Here is a 6,000-nt window from a genome sequence, read left to right on the forward strand (position 1 = left end):
TGACATCAGCGTATTCTTTATAGTCTATCAATAAATGTGTATTTATTTGAACATTAGAGCACTCACTAAACCCTCAAGAAAGTCTCTGTATATTCCAGAATGTGTAGCAGACAAAGCAAAAGAGCAATTTCAATGGCCACAAACAGGTGTGCTCATTCTGCGTTTTGTTTTTCCTTTTTGCTAAAAAACCTAAAAGTAAAGGCTAACCTGGACTTAAAATACGGCTAGAAACTTGATGCAAACCATATATTGAACTCCAAATGGACAGAATTTGACCCTGGATACCGAGAGAGGAACACATAGCTCCCTCCCTGCATCAGTAAAAAGTGTCTGATGATGACTGAAGCAAATTGATCTGTCCAATAAAGGTGTTCCTCTGTATCAGCAACCTTTTTCTCTTGAACTTTTTCTTTCCATTGCTGACCAACAGAAAAAGATAAATGCACCCAATTCAGCTCCTAGCTCTCCATCCCGAGCCCACATTAACTTTATAATAGCTTCTTTCCTTGGAAGGCAGGATTCCAATTCAATGCATCATGTTATATGAATGAGATTCCTATAAATGCCAATATTTATGCACATATATTTTGAGCCCACGTCTGTCTCATTGTTGCTTTATATTGAATCTCAAAATGGCAGCAGTGGCAGACGACATATTCAACAGATGTGCCACGGTCTATGCATGTAAATGCATGTTAACATGTCCATGCACATAGCACACACGCGCATGCGGCGACATATAAACACTCACAAGCTGTAATGCCCTCATATTGTGAGCTTCACTGACATTTTTATTCTGATCAAGGACGTTCAGACCTTCAAACGCGTGTGGTCCTGTCTGAAACAAGCAAGAAAGCTATTATTTTGTGTTTTTTTACATATGCAGAATTTTTTACTATTTAGAAATATCTATTTTGCATAAATTTTGCAGTTAAATACAAAGCCTGATGATAAACCTCCATAGGAGAAAAACCCTCCTGCTAGTCTAGGGGGAAAACTCCTAGGAGGAGAAAAACCCATGAGAGAGTTACATATATATTTATAAATATAAATACTATTGAGGTATGTGAACGGGTAATTTGGGATTAAACTGGTTCGGCCGGTGGTCGTTGGTCAGACATCAGCTGGGCATCAGCTGATCTGAAAGTGTTTTAAATATCATCTTGTTATGATGATATATTGTCTTGATAATATAGCACAAATTTGGTTGTTCGATAAGTACATAATCTTAAGGATTTATTATTTATCTTATACTAAACTGTCTCTTTGTTTATCAAAATCTAAAAACTTTATTTTCCAATTTACAGAAGATTTTACACTTTATCATATCAAGACACCCACAGCAATAATTTTGTAAATTTAGCCCAAAGGAAACTACAATTTGTACATTTAGCCCAAAGGAAATTACTATTTGTTTAGCAAATTTTCCCGAAAAGACTTGGCACATGAAGAAAGACACACGAGTTGACAGCAATGGGCCCCGGCATTTGGGTTCTCTATGTGGTCCTGAAAGGAGGGCCGACTCTGAAGGACACTTTCTCTCCACGCTCGGGTGCTAATTCAATCAGTCCTTGGTTTTCCTTGTGTCCGCCTTTCCCAGTAATCTGCCGGTAATTGAGTTCCCGATCAGCTATCCATCAATAATTTATTTTATCCACAAATACAGGGACAACGCAGCAGCCTGGGAGGAGATAGGATCCATTTTGGCACAGCTGAGAATCTATTAGTGCTCCCCGCCCTCTTCATCAGCTCCCTAAAGTGCCATCACTGGGTTAGAGTCCAGTCTTTTAATGCTAAGCTTAGACAGCACTGAAAAAGATCTTTGTCATTAAGTGGCCGCATCGGTGTTCCCTGTTAAATAAGTCTCAAAGCATTTTTATTTATGACAGTGGTTGTCGGTGGCTTTTACTGTACAGTGGGCTCCAGAAGTCCAAATCTAATTTAAAACCAAAGAAACAGTTTTATGACATATAATTAAAAAATAATTAGTTGGGATTTTGCATTATTTAGGCTATTAGCCAAAAGTCAAAGTACTTTTAAAAAAGGTCAGAATTTGGCTTAAAAGGGAACCTACTATGCAAAATCCACTTTAACAAGGTTTTTGGACATAATGTGTGTTGGCAGTGTGTGAACACAACCACCTTACAATAAAAAACACCCGCTCCTTGTTTTTAAATCCCTATTAAACCAAAGCAAGTCTCAAAAGACATGCCGTTTTGATTCTCTTATCAATGTGGGGTCACACTGATAAAGCCACGCCCACTTACAGTCCTTCATTACTATAGTTTCCACCCTCAGCAAGTTGTACTCTGTCCAGAAACTATTGTCTATAATAAATTATCTGTGGGGTATTTTGAGCTGAAATGTTACAGACACATTCTGGGCACACCGGAGACTTGTATTACATCTTGTAAAAAGGACATAATACACTGAAAAAAATTATTCATTCCATTTACTCATCTTTTAAGTGGTTAGTGTTTGCAATCAATTTATTTAAGCTACATTTACTTTTTTTACTTTTCTTTTTTGGTTTGTTTAAACATAGCTTAAAGGACAAGTTCGGTATTTTACACTTAAAGCCCTGTTTTCAGATTGTTTATGATGAAATGGAACCGAGTGGTCAGGGGTGTAAACTGATATGCTGACACAAAAATCGCTACAAAAGACGCTTTCCAACAGGTTTTATCGTAATTTTTGTCCAACTCCATTGACTTGTATTAGATGTGCTGTGAGGTACGGTATTACTCGACGCCGGGAATGTTGTTTGTATTCTTGCATTGGCAAAGGTGGATTATTGCCACCAACTGAGCTGGAGTGTCTATTATTCAAGCTCTCAGCGGAAGAATATACGGGTGTGAGGCGTTTGGAAAAATAGGTCCACAAGTTTACAACGAATGCTAAAACACCTGTTGGAAAGCATCTTTTGCAGCAATTTTTGTGTGAGCATATCAGTGAACACCCCTGACCACTCGGTGAGTTTCTGTCTTTGTAAACGAAGGTTTACTGCATTTTAGGAAGGATTGTTCCAGTGCATCTATACAGCCATTGTAGAGGTGGTGGGGTCATACAACAGAAACCGAAAATTCTCGGGCCAGCATCATATGTCCAAAATTCAGTCAAAACCATTCAATTTCATCATAAACAATCTGAAAACAGGGCTTTACGTGTAAAATACAGAACTTGTCTTTTAAATAAATTGATTGCAACCGTACCTTTAAAAAATGTGTAAATTGAATGAATACTTTTTTTCAGTGTAGGTGCACTTTAATACATTTAATCAAAGCATATATTTAGGCCTTATAATGTTTCCTTTATATGCAAAGCTCTGTCAATTACACATAACATCTACTGTGAGTCTGTGTGATTTCAGTGTTATGAAAGGCTGCTATTGTGAATTTATGTACTGTTATACAATATCATATCGAACGAAAGTGTAAAATGCAGAATGGCACATAGAGCACATTCACAAACAACATCTTTCAACACATAACATACTCCATAATTCTCCAGCATGCACTCCTTTCTCAACATTAATAAATCTATGATGGTATTGTTTCAAGGTTACACTGTCTAAATGATTAGCTTTTACATACACACACAACCTACACATCATCCCTAACTATTCTCTGTTTATCAGTTTGTGCATACACAAAAATACAAATTGATACACAGATTTTTTCAGTGTACTGGCACATGTACTGTCCTGCTAAATGGTTTGTTATGGTGAGTGATTTCTTTTTCCTGATATAGGCAAAGTAACATTGGAGGTTTCTTCTGTCCTTTTACCCTTCACCTTTAATTCATTGCTGATATTACCATTTCAATGACTCATGTGCTCTACAGTGGAAAAATTATAAGAGCCATTGTAAAAGTATTAATTTATCTGTAAAAGTGCAATGTATGCTATAGAGAGTGTACAGTAAAATGAGGCAGAGACTGTAACTGTGAAGGAAGGGAGGTTTTTACTGTAAGCATACTTACAGCATAGAGAAACCATGCATTGATTTCTGTCAGTGGTGAGGCGCAAATTCATTAGCGTAGGTTTTTGCCCAATACTGTGGCTCCTGGCTGCTGTCCAGTCTTAAATAATATGACAGTAATTGCTTCTTAAATAGAACGAAGGCGCATGAAACTTGAGATATACTGGGAATGCGATGTGTTTACCTGTGTGGTGGCCTAGCAGATGGCATGACTGCTCGGAAATATTCAGCTGTGGTTGTCATATACGGGCAATATTTTTGAATGCTGTTGACATCTATTCTCTGCATTTTCTGTCTGCCTTTGTGCAGTCCGGTAAAAGCCCAAAACTCTTTTAGAAGATTGTAGGGAGCTTTAATTAAAAAAAGCACAAAACAAAAGCACAGATAAGCATAAAAATTATAAAATTACTTGCACACCTTTATGTTGTTTGAAAAACATGCATGGCCATTTTTTTGTAAAACACAAAAGAATAAACCTTGTGAATTACTGACAGGCCATGCTTCAAAAATGACCACAAAAGTATCTAATTTATTACCCGTGTGCTGTGTTTCAACTCTAAACCATAATTTTGTGTGAGAAACAGATTTAAATCTCATTATTTTTTAAGAACTTTAAAAATAAAGGTTACAAAAATGGCTTTTGTTGGGCTGAATGGTTCCATAAAAAAAGCTTTAACATCCCCAAAACCTTTCTGTTGCACAAAAGGTTCTTTAGGTAGTGAATAAATGGTCTAAAGACTTTCAAAAGTTAGGGCAGAGGTGGTTATTTTGTGGCAAAAAACCTTGAAGAACCTTAATTTTTAAAGGAAAACACCACTTTTTAAAATATTTTACTATGTTCTTAACTCAACTTTGACAAATTAATACATATCTATCTTTTATCAATGCGTGCACTTAATCTTTGTACAGCGTGTTGTGAATGTGTTAGGATTTAGCCTAACCCCATTCATTCGTTAGGATCCAAACAGGGATGAATTTAGAAGCCACCAAACACTTCTATGTTTTACCTATTTAAAGACTGTTACATAAAAAAAGACTGTTACATGAGTAGTTACACGAGTACAAAATAAACTTTTTGTTTGGAGCCATAGGAATGAATGGGGCTAGGCTAAATGCTAACACAGTCAAGACACGCTGTACAAAAATTAAGTGTACGCGTTGAAAAAGATAGGGATTAATTTGTCTAAGTGGAGGTAAGAACTAGTAAAATATAAAAAAATGGTGGTGTTTTCCTTTAAGAGTGTAGCCCAATTACAAATGCAAAAATCGATGTCAAGGATTGAGCGATTCAGTTACAAAATCTCACCAGTGGAAATGTCATGCATAATGAAAGGCAAGAAAAGCACAGAGCCACATTTTAAAATTTCAGCATCAGGGCTTAAGATAACCAGAAGATAAACATCACAGGGTGATTTTTTAAATATTTCTTTTCATATTTATGTATTTTTGTGCTTTTAGGAGCTCGAGTGATAACTTTTTGTGTTCTGCTTAAAAACCGTCAGGTCTGAAACAATATGAGGGTGATTAAACGATGACAGAATTTTTGGGGTAAATATACCATTAATATATATTAAAGGGTTGGCCCGTACAGATATACATAAAAAGAGCGAGGGAGAGAAAATTAGATGCAGCTAAGCTCTAGACAGCTCTATATCATCCCTCACACCCTAGACAGAGGCAGAGGGGCTGCGGCAGGATAATTCAATCTCTAAACTGCTCATTCTTTAGCCCCTGTCAGGGTCGTGTCTGCCGTGACATTGTAAGGCTGCCGTAATTGCATTTGCGCTGGAACCCAGAGATGCAGCATCTACAAGCTCTATATCAGTCAGAGGAATGCGCTTCTTTCGTCAGACTGGACCGGTGGATCCAGAAACAACCTGATCACACAAACAGATGGCTCAATGGCAACCCCCACAACACACGGAGCTTAAAACATTTACTTTAGAGCAAAAGCCACTTATAAAGAGAAGGATTTTCATGTTTGTCTTGAATAATCTGATACAGAAGTGAAAATAGACTT

General features: G+C 37.0%; 1 protein-coding gene across 1 annotated transcript in view; it reads right to left on the reverse strand.

The window, feature by feature from the left end:
• The window catches only part of fignl2 (fidgetin like 2), a 32,442-nt gene extending 28,099 nt beyond the window's left edge, over nt 1-4,343 (reverse strand). Inside the window, exon 1 of the mRNA XM_055188881.2 lies at nt 4,165-4,343. The gene's annotated coding sequence lies outside the window, so the exon portion shown is untranslated. The remainder of the gene's footprint in view (nt 1-4,164) is intronic.
• Nucleotides 4,344-6,000: the final 1,657 nt, after the last annotated feature.

This window comes from Misgurnus anguillicaudatus, chromosome 13, assembly GCF_027580225.2.
Source record: "Misgurnus anguillicaudatus chromosome 13, ASM2758022v2, whole genome shotgun sequence".
NCBI lineage: Eukaryota > Metazoa > Chordata > Actinopteri > Cypriniformes > Cobitidae > Misgurnus > Misgurnus anguillicaudatus.